General features: G+C 46.3%; 1 protein-coding gene across 1 annotated transcript in view; it reads right to left on the bottom strand.

The window, feature by feature from the left end:
- Positions 1–16,383, bottom strand: part of XKR6 (XK related 6) — a 215,602-nt gene that overhangs the window by 104,411 nt on the left and 94,808 nt on the right. The gene's annotated exons all lie outside the window — the stretch shown is intronic.

Genomic DNA, 16,383 nt, shown 5'->3' with positions numbered 1-16,383 from the left:
CACAACCTGGAGGGTTGTGAAAAAGGGACTAATACCATCTCACCTTCTCACCTTCCCAGGCCCCCAGCCCTGATGAGTAGGGAGGATGGAGCTTCTTGACACAGCTCTGCCTCTTCTCCCAGCCCAGGCCAGCTTGGGCCACGCCAAGGAACCCCCCAGACAAAGTGGCTTCTGTCTCATTTTGGTGCCCACCACCCAGATGGGAGGCCTCATCCTCCTCTGTCCTCTCCCACTGCCAGAGTCTCCCCACCGCCTGGCCCTCAATCCTAGAACAGGAGCAGCCACCTTCCTGTCCCGACGACGCACAGCTCAGATCGCTGCTGCTCAAAGCCTTTGTGGTGCCCCTAGACCCGACTGTCCACAGAAACTTTCCTGCAACTCTCCCCACTTCACGTAACCGATTTCCCACCCAAACTAAATGATAAGCAATAATAACATTGGTTCCTCTGTATGGCATCCCCAGTACCCTCTATTTCTGCTTTGTCCCCTGGGCACTATCTAACTCACTATGTTTTACTTATTTCTCATCTTCTCCATATCCCCCACACTGCAATGTAAGCTCTAAAAGGAGAGATTCTGTGTTGTGTTTGTTGCCGTGAAATGCACAGGATCTGGCACACAGTAGGGGCTCAAATACCACGTGTTTCATGAATAAACAAATGAATGATGAAAAAAGTTACATATGTCCAATATTCTCTCTTCCTCACGCCAATCATTCTTATTTCATCTCCTGACAGCACCATGAGAAAGGTGTTTGTATTATTTTCATTTCATACATGTGAGAAAGTTCAATGAATCCCCAAAGACACAGCGTCTGGGCAGAGGGGAGCTGGAGCCCACTGTAGTTCTGTTCAGCATGTAGTTCTGTTGGTCCCTGCACTGGGGATGAGGGGGAAGGACCCAGCCCTGGCTGACTGTAAGCCCAAGCTCTCAGACATCACTCTCTGCATCCAAGCCCCATCCCCATTCCACATGCTGCCTCCTGCCTCTCTGCCCCTCCCCCCAATCCTAGGTCTTCTCCTTGCTCACCCTTCAAGGCCCACCTTTTATTTTATTTTTTAATATGTTTTATTGATTTTTTACAGAGAGGAAGAGAGAGGAATAGAGAGTTAGAAACATCAATGAGAGAGAAATATCAGTCAGCTGCCTCCTGCACACCCTCTTTTGGGGATGTGCCCACATCCAAGGTACATGCCCCTGATCAAAATTGAACCTGGGACCCTTCCATCCGAAGGCCGATGCTCTATCCACTGAGCCAAACCAGTTAGGTCTCAAGGCCCACCTTTTAAATGCCATCTCCTCCATGAAGCTCTTTCTAATCCCTACAGCTGGGCCTTGGGCTTTTAAATCACTTTTTAAAAGCATATTTTATTATATGCACATCCTCCTCTACAACTAAATGGTGAGCTCCTGAAGACACAAAGCAGGGATCTGAATCCCAGCCCAGAGCACATGCAGCACCTTAGAAACAACGAATGTACAATAAACACTTGTTAAATGAATGAAGAGAGAGAACACAGCTTTAAAATTGTGTTGTCTAAGCTGATTGAACCACGGAGGCAGGGCGTAACAGATTTTGAAGGTAGACTCAGATATAGATGGATGGATAAAATATATACAGAATTGTTTTAAAGCAAAATACCTAATACTCTCGATGTCTTGGCATTGCACATTCTAACTTAGCCTCTGGACAAGGACACTCTTGGATGAAGCTGCATATGTGCAGGCTAGCTGGAATGGCTAGAGCAGACACCAGGAGGTCCTGAGGACACCTGGCTCTCCACAGAGCTGACTGGAGGGTCTGGAGGCAGCAGATGTATCATTGTAGGAGGACCATGCTTTAAAATATAGTGTACTGATAGAAAAATCTGGGTTTCCAACAGACCAAAGATGACTGCCACTGAAAAGATAGTTTGTTACTCACAGATCCCAATAGGAGGGGGTAAACCATGCCATGGGGGTGGGGGTGGGCATTCAGGGTCAGTAGGAGGCAGAAAGAGAAGGGGAATTGTTGGCAAGGGTCTCTATCTGTAGGAAATACCAGCAAGGCAGGGGAAACAGTTTTAGGATCAGGAGGTCAGTGTTATTTCAGTGGCTCTGGGACACTGGGGCTGTCCCTTGTTGCCCTAGGTGATTTGTGCTGGTAAATAGAGGCCTCAAGAGTCAGAGCACAATGAAAGCAGTGGTTGGGAATGCAGATTTGTATCTGAAAAGTACACTGGCAAAGCCATTTACTTTCTGTAGGAATTGACTAGCCCTAGAAGGGGCAAACAGTGCAAAGGCAGAGAAGTCAGGAAGTTCATGGCCTGGTTGGAGAAGAGTTCGAGCCCTAAGTGGGTAAAAATTGGAGTCTGTATTCCTCGTCCCCATCTTTGTCCCCATCTCCAGTCCAGCACTAGCCTGGCCCTGGGCTGTTGTGGCTTCTGCCTTTGAGCCCACTTCCTTTGAGCCCACTTCCTCCTCCTCCTCCTCTCCTCCTCTTCTTCTTCCTCCTCCTCCTCATTCTCATCCTCCTCCTCCTTTTCCTCTTCTTCCTCCTCCTCCGGAGATGTGAAGCTCTGCTCACTCAGATGCAGGCTTTAATCAGAGCTTAAGACCAGCCAAACCCCCAAGGATCTTGTTTGCCTGACCTGATTTTGGAAAAATCCAGCCTCCATCTGGGTTTGGGGTTTGTCCGTGCTAACTTATGCATTAGGGATAAAGGAGTTGGGTTTTTCCATTTGCATGAAAATCCAGAAGAAGAAGAAGATGATGATGATGTTAATAATATAACGCTTTTCTATTGAATATTGGTGGAGTGGGAAGAGCTCAGCATGAGTTAACAGGGGAGCTAGACTTTGGTCTTGATCCTGTGAGTCATTCTCAGCCACTTTCCCCTTCTGAGAAATGATGGACTTGTGTTGGCTGCTCTTCCTGACAGTCTGAGATTCCATAAGGGACCCTGGACTACACCGACCAGTTTATCATTGCTAGAAGCCCTGATCCTGTGCTTGAACCCACCCTTTCACCCACCCAGTGACCCAGGGTGAGTCCTCCACCTCTCTGAGCCTCTGTTTCTTCCCAGAGGTGGTCTTAGGACAAGCAGGCATGTGAACAAGTAGGGCTTTACCCTGGAATGCACATCTGGGGAACATTTTCTTGGAGGAGTGAGCACCAGGCCTATGTGAACCAACTCCTTGAGCCAGAGAGAGTATGGTCCCTCAGCTGGTTCTGTTAACCCGGCCCCTTATCTTTTGTGTTCTGATGCTTTGAGATCCTGGGCCTTACTGACCCTGGAGGGACTGCCCCTTCTAGGGCTAGTCAATTCCTTCCCACACCTCCTCACCGAGTAAGCCTCACCCCACTCTCAGATCCAGGCCCTCCTCCCCACTCCAGAGAAGCCACTGAGAGTCCCCCTCAGCGTTCTGTTCACTTGTCCTAACTGGACTTCAGATAGGACACTGTGAGGGGTTATTAACAACAACCACTGCTAGCAACTCCCACGGGCCAGTCACTTCACACACAAGTTCTTAATCGACACAAGTTCCCTGCAAGGGAGGTGTTAGTGTCCCCCTTTAGAGATGAGGAAACAGGCTCAAAGAGCTGAACTAACTGGCCCAGACCCTCCATTCAGCAAGTGAGGCAGAATTCAGACCCCATCCAGCCTTGCCTGAATTCCATGCCCAAGGTCTGTCCTACTAAACCAAGTGCCTGGCTATCTAGCTAGACTACAAGATCTTTGAAGGCCGGGTCCTGGGTAATATGTTTGGCAAATCATCAGAGTTCACATTTTGACAGATGAATAAACAAATGAATGGATGCGTGGATTGTGGCATTCTCCCACCTAAATGCAAGACGATTCCCTATTATTCAGGTTTCATACCAGACCAGGCATACTGGCTTTATTCCTTTCACTCCCATGACTGGTAAGAAGATTCAATGGGATAGTATATTACAGTGATGTTGAGCTGCAGTATCAAAGACACCTCCAAAGGCAATGACTCAAACACAATAGAACTTGGTTTCTCTTGCATGTGACAGTCCAGGTGTGTAAGCAGCTCTGTTCCGAGAGGTCCTATGAGAATGTACAATGGCCCTGGCCGGGTGGCCCAGTTGGCTGGATCGTCGTCCTGTACGCCAAAAAGGTTGTGAGTATGATCACTGCCCAGGGTGGGTACAGGAAGCAACCAATCAATATTTCTCTCTCACATCAATGTTTCCCTCTCTCTCTCTAAAATTAATAAAAACATAAGTTTTTTTTAAAATGTAAAATAGTGCAGCTGCTTTTGGGAAACAGTCTGACAATTCCTCACAAAGTTAGCCTTTGACTGATGTCAGCTTTGCCAGTAGTTCTCTGACGCTGGTCCACACCTGACCCTGTGGGAGCTGGGAAACATGCCCCACCTGTCCTGCCCGGAAGACAGGCTTTCGTCATGTCAACAGGCTCCACAGATGATTTTAGAAACCCACCGAAGTTCAGGGACACTAAGCATGTTGTCATTGGTTGAGCCAATGCCTCTGCCTGAGGTCCCTCAATGAAGGCACTAGCTGGAGGTGACCCCTAGCACCAAGGAGACCAAAAGCATGAATGGCTCAAACTCCCAAATCCGGCCACTCACGTCTCACCATTCCTAGACATTAAATAAGAAGCACCTGCTACAGTAGTGGTTTACAGTCGTCTGGGTTCAACTCCCGCCTCTGCTGTACACCAGCTGTACATCCAGGCCAGACTGTTCAACGCCCTGTGCCGCCGTTTCCCCATCTTTGAATATCACAAATTGTTAATGTGATTAAATGGATGGATGCCCATCAGAAACTTAAAAAGTTCCCCTCCAGAGGCCCCCCGGCTCACGCTTCCTCTCTCCAGCGTCCAGAGAGCAGAAGGGGGTGGGACTGTGTTCCTTGGGGCTCGGTCACTGGGCGATGCCACCTGCCCCACGGCTCTGTGTATCCGTGGAGAGGGAGGGACCCTGCACAGCAGCTGAGGAGCCATCTGCTGCGTGGGTGGGTGGAGGCTCCCTAGTGTTTGTTTACAAACCCGGCTCTGCCTGCGGGAGAAACACGCTCCTCTTCCAGGCGCATGGCCGCTGCTGCCCGCTTGAAAGGACGTGCTGCAGGGGACCTGGGACCTGAGGAGGACCAGGAACTGGGTGTGGAGGGCTCAGCCAACACGTTGCCTGTCCGCCACCCCCTCCCCCTTCTCCACCCAGCCTTCATTCCAGCGAAGGCCCAAGTCCCAATCTGATACCCCCTCTAACGAGCTATGCGACCCCATCTGGAACAAAAGTATCTATGTTGTTAGGGCGCATTAGGGATTAAAATAGGTATTGATGGCACTTAATAAACATAAGCTATGGTATTCTCTCTGTGGGTGATAGGATGGGTCTTAGGCATTTTACAGAATGTCCAGTTTCTCACCCAACTCAGGAATCCCCTTTCAGACAGCTCTGAGTGCAGATGAAAAGGATTAAAATTCATTTTTTAAAAAGCATTTTGAAGAATAACATCAACACCACAAATCATCAGAGAAATGCTAATTAAAACCACAAGGAGATACCACCTCACACCTCTCAGAATGGCTGTCATCAAAAAATCAACAAACAAGTGCTTGAGAGGATGTGGAGAAAAGAGAACCCTCGTGCACTGCTGGTGGGAATGCAGACTGGTGCAGCCACTGTGGAAGACAGTATGGAGTAACCTCAAAAAAATTAAAAATGGAACTGCCATTTAACCCAGCGATTCCACTGCTGAAACTGTATCTGAAGAAACCCAAAATACTAATTCAAAAGAAAATATGCATTTCGATGTTCATTGCAGCATTATTTACAATAGCCAAGATTTGGAAGCAGCCCAAGTGCTCATTAATAGATGAGTGGATAAAAAGGCTGTAGTACATTTACACAATAAAATACTACTCGGTCAAAAAAAAAAAAAAAAAAAAAGGAGGAAATCTTACCCTTTGAGACAGCATGAATGGATCTAGAGAATATTATGCAAGTGAAATAAGCCAGTCAGAGAAAGACAAGTGCCCTATGATTTCACTTATATGTGGAATATAATGAACAAAATAAACTAACAAAGTAGAAACAGATTCATAGATACAGAGAACAGACTGAAAGGGAGGGGTATTGGGGAGGGGTGCCTGTGTGAAAATGGTGAAGGGATTAAGCAAAAACAAAAAATAAAACTCATAAATACAGATAATAATATAGTGATTACCAGGAAGAAAGTGGGGGTGGGGAGTAGAATAGGGTAAAAGGGCTATAAATGGTGATGGGAGGAGATTTGACTTTGGGAGGTGAACATACAATACGTATACAGATGATGTATTATAGACATGTGCACCTGAAACCTATTAAATTTATTAACCAATGTCACTCCAATAAATTCAATAAAATTTTTTTAAAGGATGCACATAGTACAGCAATATCAAAACATGTAAATATAAGTAAAGACAAAATTGGGCAGAAAAGCAAGAGAAGCCAAGCCTAGGGTGAGGGTAGCACACAAACTATTCTAAAAATCTATAAACTAGGTTAGATTACACATATAAGTGAAATCATATGATACTTGTCTTTCTCTGACTAATATGAAGGCAAGAAGTGATTACGTACAATAGTCTCTGTGTCCACCAAACAGAAACTAGTTTCTCAGGAGAAAATATAAACAAGGATCCTCAAAGAGAAGGCACTGTGTTCCTGGCTATTATGTCATCCCATATATAAATCGTAAGAACTAACTTTTTAAAAGGCAGAGTTTGCCCATTTAATTAAATTTTGCCAGTCTATCCATATTTCTATTTCTAGGAATTAGCCTGATAAATAAAATTCTAAATTCCAAACAACATGCAGATACAAAGATATTTATCACAATAGCAAAAAAACTGGAACCAATCTGGATGTATCACAATGAGAGGGTAATCAACTATATCTATGTACTGTAGATAATTTTCAGTCAATTAAAAATGCTGCTGTAAAAATAGTTATCATTCTTGAAAATGTTCTTAAGTCAAAAGGTATAACATAAAAGGTTACATATATTATGATCTCAATTTTGCCTTTAAATTATATATGTATATTTAAATCAAAATAATCCTATATAATAAAAGGATAGTATGCAAATAGACCGAACGGCAGAACAACTGAACAACCTATCAAAGCATAATATGCTAATGGTATGCTAAGGTTGCTCAACTGCTGCTATGACATGCACTGACCACCAGGGGGCAGATGCTTTGACCAGTAGGTTAGCTTGCTGCTGGGGTCTGGCCGATTGGTACTGAGCAAGATGGGCCCGACACTCCCTGGAGCCCTCCAGCGGTTCCTCCCAGTTCAGTCGTGCACCAGTGGGGTCCCTCAGCTTGGCCTGCACCCTCTTGTAATCTAGGTTCCTTTGGGGGATGTTAGAGAGTCAGTTTCAGCCTGATCCCTCAGGCCACTCCCCTTGGAAGGGCACCAGAAGCAGGCTCATGGCTGGTGAGCACTGCTGCAGCAGCACAAGCCTCTCCCCATTGGGACTGATTGGGTGTGAGCCTGTGGCAGGCACAGTGGTGCCAGGATGAGCAGGAGCAGCAGGTAGGAGCTGCAGGTGACATTGTAATGCGGGTTGTGGCCTGATCCCTGCAGGCCACTCAGAGGGACCACCTGTGCACGAATTTGTGCACCAGGCCACTAGTAAATAAATAAAGAATAAATAAAAAAAATAAAAGGATAAGCCAAAAATTGTATAATGGTTATTTCTGGGCTATACAAAAACAGGTAAACTTTATTTTCACCTTTGGAATTTTTTGTCTTCATAAAATTCTTTGTAACCAACATGTATTATTTCTGAAATAAATTTAAAAAGTAAATCATTCTGATGTACATGTACTCCTGGCGGTCCACCCTGCAGCGACAAGCCCCAGCGTGGGCTCAGCAACAGGTGGAGATAAAGGAGAATAACCCCAGGCAAATTCACCCAAGTGCAGGTCTCAGCAGGGCTGGCTTTCAACCCCAAAGTGGAAGATGCTCACTCAGGCTCTGAAGAGTTTTGGGTTGAGGTGGCTGAGGGCCAGGCTTTGGAGGAACAGCTATGAAGGAAGTTGGGGGTTGCAGAGCCTAAGAGCCCTCGGCTTTCCCCTCTGTCCCTCCTCCCTGCCTCTACTACACACCCGCATTAGACAGCGCCTGAGTTGAGACTGCCTGCTTTCTCTGTAAGCCTGTGGGGCCTTCATGGACCCAGAACTGCGCATGAGCTGGGGATCACCCCCACATGCTCTCCAAGGGATGTGGTGGAAAGCACTTGTCCTGCATTTTCCCTTGCCCAGGGGCTTGTTTCTACATCATCATTGGTTTGTTTGTTTGTTTGTTTGTTTGTTTATTTGTTTTTCCCGCAGATACAAAGGGTTGAAGAGGTTACAAAGTAATGACAAGGAGGAGATCATACTTTCTGTCGACAAAGAAACTCACATTCTAGGAGGGGGGAGAGAAAAGGCAGTAACAACCACTATTCATTGCCTATTTACTCTATGCCACGTGCTAAGTTTGGTATTTCTGGCAATCCATTCAGTAAGTATTTATTGCACCATGAACAGGGCCCTGGGGATGGAGCAGAGAACAGGCCTTGTAGTGGAGGAGAAGCAATTAGAAGCAATTGCAGTGACAGTACATGTGCCATAAGGGAAACACCTCTTTCAATCCCAACACCGACCCTGATAACAACTCTGAATGGTGTACGTGAGTATCCCCATTTTGCAATATGGAAATAAGGACTCAAGGAAGAGAAACAGCTTGTCCCAGAGCTCGGGCGAGTTGGAAGTACGGCAGGGCAGGTGCAGAAGGAGCTTGCACTGAGCTTGGGCTTGGAGGCAGGTCTGAAGCCCACATTCTGGCTGCAAAGGCCCAAGGGAAGGGGGTTGGAAGTGGTCTGGTCTCAGACTGAAACAGTTGGGCTATGGCACTTTGCTCACACTGTGGATGGTGAAAACTTAAAGCCAAGCCACCTGGAGAGTGTCATTTTAAAAATCCTGAACCAGTAAAAATGTAAACACACACTGACCTGGGTCACCTTCTAACAATCCCATTGGACAGAAATGCAAGCCAATCAGGGCCACCCCAGTGTCTGGGTGGGTGAAAAGAAGCCCCCTCCCTCCACGCTTACTCAGTGCAAATCCATTCATTCATTCATTCACTCATTCAATACACCCCGAAAGACAGCCCTGCCTGGAGAGCTCAAACCCCAATCCTATCTGGAAGATGGAAACAGAGGGCCCAAGGTTAGGACTGAAAGAGCCCTATCCAGGGTGCTGTGGAAGCAAAGGAGGAAGGATTAAAAATCCAGTCTCCTCTTGGAGGGAGCAGGCAGCCATGGGCAGGGAGAGTCCATTCAATCTCCCTGGCCCATAGATTGAGCAGGAGGAGGGAGGCTGGGCAGAAGAAGCAGGAAGGCGGGAGGGAGGACAGCTGTCAGTGCTGCAGCGAGGACTTAACCTGAGGCCATTAAAACAAGTCTGAGTTGGAGTATGGGGGTCAAACAAGGACACAGCCAGGATTAGATGTTGCTGCTCTTAGCTCCCTGGCCAGAATCTCCGGGCCATGCTCCGCCCTCTGAAGAGCAGGCAGGAATTATACCGGGTGAAACCAGGACAGCAGCAGGCGAATGCATCCAGGGGAAAGCAATCTGAAAACACAGGATTTCGTGGGATGGATAGGCTGGGGTAACGAGGATGCTGGGAACAACCAGATCCGACAGCAGACAGCAAGTCAGATCCAATCTGGTAGTGCAGCAGGGCGGGTGCAGAAGGTGCTTGCATTGGGCCATCCTGCTTTCCCAACGTGTCCTGCCCAGGCTCACCTGGCTGGGGCCTACAGCTGGAAAGTCACTCTGCCCATGGCATAGGAGGTGCCTGCCTCTGGATGGAATGTGGGCTTGTCAGAGAGCAACACTGACTTATGTACCCCAGGAAATCTGGAGAGCCAAGGCCAGAGGGTGGGGAGGATCTGCTAAGAGACCAGGGGTTGAGCATGTGATCTGCAAGCCAAATGTTTACCAGAGGAATCAGTGCTCCAGTGAGGCTGATGCCTCAATTTGTATGTTCCTTCACCTACCCCACTCTCCCTCAGCCCCCAGTAAGAAGGTATATATAGATGTGCAGACTCCATGATCTCCGTCTTCAGGGATCAGGAATCATTCCATCCACATCACCTCTCCTCTCGTGCCTGGGACAGCACAGTACCCAAACACAGTGCGGACGGAGCGACTTCTTAAATGCCTACAGGCTGAGGGTTTCTATATGGAACAATTTTGCTGAATCCTTCAAAAGAGCAAAGACTCCCACAGCAATACACATAATTACCATCCCATGAGACCTGGTCTTAAAGTTTGAGTTTCACTTATTTTTTTGTTTTACATACTGTGATGTGACATCAACAGCTATGTATTTACCGAAATTATTTCCTCATTGTTCCTGGGCACACAGCTGGACTGCCTTTCCCAGCCTCCATAGTGATCAGTATGGCCATGTGACCAAGCTCTAGCCAATGAGAAGTGAGAAGAAGTGAACATCCCTTTTAGGCCCACAAGAAACTGTTCACCCTCTTTCCCAATGCACTGGCTAGAAGTGAAGGACCCTAGCACCCCTGGAGATGGAGGATGGAGTAGGCTGGGTTCTTGAATGAACACATGGAAGGCCATCCACCTGTACTCTTATGTGGATAACAAATCCATTTAAATCCTTTGAAGCCACCGACTCTCTGGCATTACCTACTACAGCCTCCAACACTAGCCTGACTAATACTCGCATAGTTACATGACAAGACAGCCGGGTGGACTATACCCAGGAAGGAGTCAAATGTGAATTTGTGGGGAGGAGGCCATGCCAGGAACAGCCACAGACACACTTGGCTCAGTGTAAATTTCTGGAACATTTCCACTGCCACCCGTCGCTGGCTGTAAGGCTGTAATTTGGAGCTGGCCACAGATACTCACTAATCACCTCTCATCAACTCTCCCCCTTAGGGGCTATTCTGCCAGACACTTGGATGGACCCAATTTTTATTCATTAAGAGATGGAGTGAATGCATCTCTTTCTCTTCAAACTTGTTCCTTGAGCTCAAAATTTCCCTTAAAATCTTCTCAACTTGCCATCGGGTCTGACAAAAAGCTTACTGAGTGCCTTCCTCCAACCTGCTATTTCACTCAACCTTCTAAAGTTTCCTTTCATATCAATGACTTTTATATCGATGTCTCCATTTATACTGTGTTTTTGGTTATATCTCTTTCACGCTTCACTTCCCTATACTGCCTCGTTGAGTCCTCCAGTCTCATTCTTCACTCTGCCCTGTTTCCTATTTCTTTTCCAGTAGATGGTTTCCTTCATCTTCCCTTCCCAGCACTCCAACCACAAACCCCACTTCTTCTCTGAGACACATCCCCTCCCCATTAATTTTTCAAATAGGGAAGAGAAGTTAAAGCCTCCATTCAGATTCTTACGCATCTCTGCCTTCCTTAAGTTGAGCCATGTGGATAACTAATAAAAAATTAGTTGGCCATTATCATTCTCACTCTCCTACCTCCTGTGGCGGGAGCCCAATGTCTTCTGGCCTCATGTGCCCTAACCTCTTATCATGCTAAGGCAAGAGAAAGCCCCACCATCTTTCAGGAAAGAAAGCATAACAACTTATCAAAAAGGAAAGAAATTGCTTAGCCAAAAGGACATTGCAAGAATTGTCATGATTTGTTCCCAACTTTCACCTCTTTAAACATTCCATTTTCTGCCATCTTAAGAAATACTCATTGACTTCTATCAACTCTCCTTAGACATTTCAAATACTCACATACTCCATCCTTTAATTCCTTTTTTCCTCCAGGTGTTTATACTCCCTTCACTTCCCAAAAGAATTGTGGTAAAAATAGAAGGTACAATAGAAGGCACATAAAATTCTATATGATAAAGAGCTAATATGCAAATAGTCATCATGTCCTTGTGCCCTCGTACCAGGGCCAGGGGACCTGAGGCTGCACCCCGCCCCCTTCTCTGGCACCTGGGCTAGGGGAACTGAGGCCAGGCTGGGGGATCTGAGGCTGCACCTCTCCACCCTGGTGTTGGGGCTGGGGGACCTGAGGCCGGGCCAGGGGACCTGAGGCTGCACCCGCCCCCTGCTCTGGCACCTGGGCTAGGGGAACTAAGGCCAGGCTGGGGGATCTGAGGCTGCACCTCTCCACCCTGGTGTTGGGGCTGGGGGACCTGAGGCCGGGCCAGGGGACCTGAGGCTGGGCTGGGGGATATGAGGCTGTGCCCCCCACCAGGCAGGGCTTGACAGGGGACCTGAGGCTGCAACCCCCTTCCCTGTGGGGCTTGATAGGGGTGGGGCCGGCCGGATCTGGGTCTATCGAAATTTTGAGGTGTGCGCAGGTGGGCAGGGACTTGACTCTGGGTCCTGCAGTGTGCCCCAGACTCTGACAGGGGAGATTTTCATATACATTTTACTAATTTTCTTTCATCTTTGACCCTTCTATTATAGAGAATAGGCAAATAGCAATATCAAAATGTTTCCTCTAATTAATTCCCTTTTAATGTGCATGAATTTTGTGCACTGGGCCATTAGTAATAAAATTTATAACATGAAAGCATGGAAAGAGATGCTTCACATTAAGGAAGAGATAAGATCGATGGATCTGTGTCTCCTAGACTAAGGATAGTTGCTGCCATTAAACATAAAACTGAGCCCTGAAATTCAATGCAAGTAGAGTTAAGGGCAATGCAAAAAGAGACCCAGAAGAACTGACAAAGATCTCAATGGTTACCATTAGAAAGCACATTAATAAAGTCTTGGAAATGCTTTTAAAATACTTCTTTACCTTCTGCTTATTTTCTAAAAAGATATGACATACCATCAATTTTTAAAAATCATTATAAAAATAAAGACAAGAGACATGCTAAATGGGGATATGTGAGTGGAAGGAGGAACAATTATAACTTCCTTTTAAAAGCTAGACTTGCCGAAATTGGTTTGGCTCAGTGGATAGAGCGTTGGCCTGCAGACTGAAAGGTCCCAGGTTCAATTCCGGTCAAGGGCATATAGCTTGGTTGCAGTACATCCCCAGTATAGAGTGTGCAAGAGGCAGCTGATCGATGATTCTTTCTCATCGATGTTTCTGACTCTCTCTCCCTCTCTCTTCCTCTCTGTAAAAAATCAATAAAAACATATTTTAAAAAATAAATTAAAAGAAATAAAAGCTAGACTCAAGTGAATGAACACAATTGAGTAAGAAATGAGCTCTGAGCTTCCTAGCACTCATGACAAAGATGGAAACATGGGAGACTCACAAACATGAGTTTTTCCTAACTGCAAACTAAAATAAGATAATTGCCTCCTAACTATGAACTAAAAGAAGAAGTTGTCTTGTGGGTCTTGTCATTTTTCTTAACCTTTAAAAAAAAAACATTTTCCCCCCCAAGGGTTTTAATCACATAATCCTCAAATTCCTTGGTGTACTCCACTGTCCAATACCTTCACCACATTACCCAGCTCTCTACCTCCAACATGCCTTTCCTTTATTCTTTGTTTTTCTGTTGTTGAGTTGTTGTTGTTTAAAATATTTTTTTTATTGATTTCAGAGAGGAAGGGAGAGGGAGAGATAGAAACAGCAATCAATGATAAGAATCATTGATTGGCTTCCTCCTGCATGCCCCACATTGGGAATTGAGCCTACAACCCAGGCATATGTCCAGACCATGACCTCCTGGTTCATAGGTGGACACTCAATCACTGAGCCATGCTGGAGGGCACCTTTTCTTTGTCCTCTGATTCAGTGTTCCCCAGTCTCTTGAGTACCAGGACCTTGTTATGCACCATACCAGCCACACCACCTGCCGTCTTGTCTACATATATATATTTTTTAACTCTACTCACATTTTCTCTTAATAAATTTTATGTCATCCCAGGGAATCACAGCTTTGGTGTGCTAGTTGCAGAAAGTTTTCCTTAATACACATTAAATAAATGCCTGTAACTACAAATGCCATTCTTGAGACTTTGTTAGTGCAAGTCAAATGCCACCAGCTTTCCTCTTTGCTTTGTCCCTGGATAATTCATCAGGGAACCTTTGCCAGCTCCCACTCAACCCTGTCCTTTTTAGTCTCAGAAACCATCATGGCTAACACACATCCTCCTTTGTTCTCTGTGTCTAACTGGAACCTTTTTATTCCTTCCCCGCGTCCCTCATGTTCCATGCTTTAAGCACAGTTCAGGACCCACCTTCGCTATGGAGTCTTTCCTGATATCAACCTTGAACCTGGGCTGCCTCCACTGACCTCCCAGAGCACACATCAGACTCCTACCATATTATCACAGAGCAGCTGTGTTAAAATATATAGTAAGCTCTTGTATATATTCCCCAACAACTAACCGTAGTGCAGGTGTCCACTAAACACGGCAACACGTCAGGGCAGAGCACTAAACTTGGTGGCCAAGAGAACTGAATCCTTGGGTCACTCTTTAAGCTTCAATTCATTCAGCTATGAAATAGCAAAGAAGCAGGAAGAGAGGATCCTCATACTCTCTGAAGTCCCTGCCATCTTGACCCTCCATGTCTAGCTCCCACTTTCCTTGGTACTGCAATGGAAGAATCTGTGTAGACTCCCCCATTGCACCCTGACTTTGGCTTTTTCTGCAGCAAGGGTAACTTGCATTCTCCCTCGGGGGTATCCTACCAGTGGGTTCTTTGGAATTCAGTAGCTGTTCTTGTCTGTAAAATAACTCCCTGCTCCTCATGGTATATCCCAGCATCTTGCACAGCCTCTGTCCCTAATCCTTCTTCTTCTTTTTTTTTTTAAATATATTTTTATTTACTTTAGAGAGAAAGGGAGAGGGAAAGAGACAGAAACATCAATGATGAGAAAGAATCATTGATTGGCTGCCTCCTGCACACACCCCACTGGAGATCAAGCCCACTACCTGGGCATGTGCCCTGTCCAGGAATCAAACCATGACTTCCTGGTTCATAGGTGGATGTTCAACCACTGAGCCACATTGGATTGGCTGATCCCCCTTTTTAAATTGGCCTTAGTATCTGCTTGTTCCACAGAGCATTTTCAGACTCTGCTCATTTGCTTTGCAGCCCACCATTTCTAGGGCATCTTTAGGAATACACGGCAAGTTTTCTCCTGTATAAACATAGACTCTTCTTGTTTTTGCACATAAGCCACAGATGATTGGACTGTACAGTGACAGGAGCAATCCATTCTAGCCACTGTTTCATTCTTACTGGCTCTGTACTTTGGAACATGGTTTAACCTTTCTGAGCCCTGGTTTCCACATCTATCCAGTAGAGACGACATTACCCAGGCTATCGCATAGTCACCAAGTGAGACCATGTCATGCACAGTGTGCTTGTTCGCTCCTCCTCCCTTCTGTTCCTCACTTCTTCCTGTGCCCAGCTCAACTCATCTCCACTGTGATCCATTCCACCAGTTAATGAGGCCAGTCCTACGAAGAGCTTTTCCTCCAGAGCACATGCAGATCAGAGTTCACGCATCACTTTCTCATATGCTGCCCTTTGGTCCTCCCACACACACACTAAAGAACTGGACAATGGAATATTACTCAGCCATCAACAAGAAAGAAATCCTGACACATGCTACCATGAACCTTGAAGGCATTATGCTCAGTAAAATAAGCTAGTCACAAAAGACAAATACCACATGATTCCATGTATTGGAGGTCTCTAGAGAAGTCAACTTCAAAATGTTGAACAGTGGTTATTGGGGGGAGGAGGCAGAGGGAGTTGCTTAATGGGACAGAGTTTCAGTCTTGCTGGATGAAAAAGCTCGGAGCTCTGCTGCACAACAATGTACATGCATGTAACACCACTGAACTGCACATTCAAAAGTTGTTGAGATTGCAAAATTTGTGTCACGTGTGATAGCACAATTAAAATTATTTTAAAAGTGATCCAACTATTGCAATTTTTGTAATAAAGTTTTATCATCAGTGTAGTCATCTGCCAGATGAGGAGGCTGAGGCTCAGAGATGCTCAGCCAGAACATGCATTCAGGTCTTCAAAATCCAAAACACACATGTCCCTCTCCCAATGCATTGGGGGAAAACACAAAAGGCACACCTGAGCCCCAGGTGTCAGCACTCCTGTTCTCTAAGGCCATGGGAGCTGTCTCCTCCCCTCAGAGCTCTCTCCTCCCCCATGGGTCGGGAAGAAGCCTCACCCCCTCCCACTACAACACAGAGCCTTGGCTCTGGCCTTGGAGACCCTTCAGGCATTGCAGTCCTTTGTCCCCAAGACCCAGCTCAGCTCTCCTCCACCTGGCTCCTGTCACATCTCTCACCTGCAGTGTCCTCTCGCTCTGTGGATGTCCAGCCAGAACCACCCCCTTACCAGGCCAACCTCAGTTGGGTGAGTACAGCACTG

The sequence above is a fragment of the Pipistrellus hanaki genome (assembly GCF_964339955.1).
Source record: "Pipistrellus hanaki genome assembly, chromosome: 5".
NCBI classification, from domain to species: Eukaryota; Metazoa; Chordata; class Mammalia; order Chiroptera; family Vespertilionidae; genus Pipistrellus; species Pipistrellus hanaki.
Note: the sequence above shows the minus strand (reverse complement) of the source record. Positions and strands in the feature narration are given on the sequence as shown.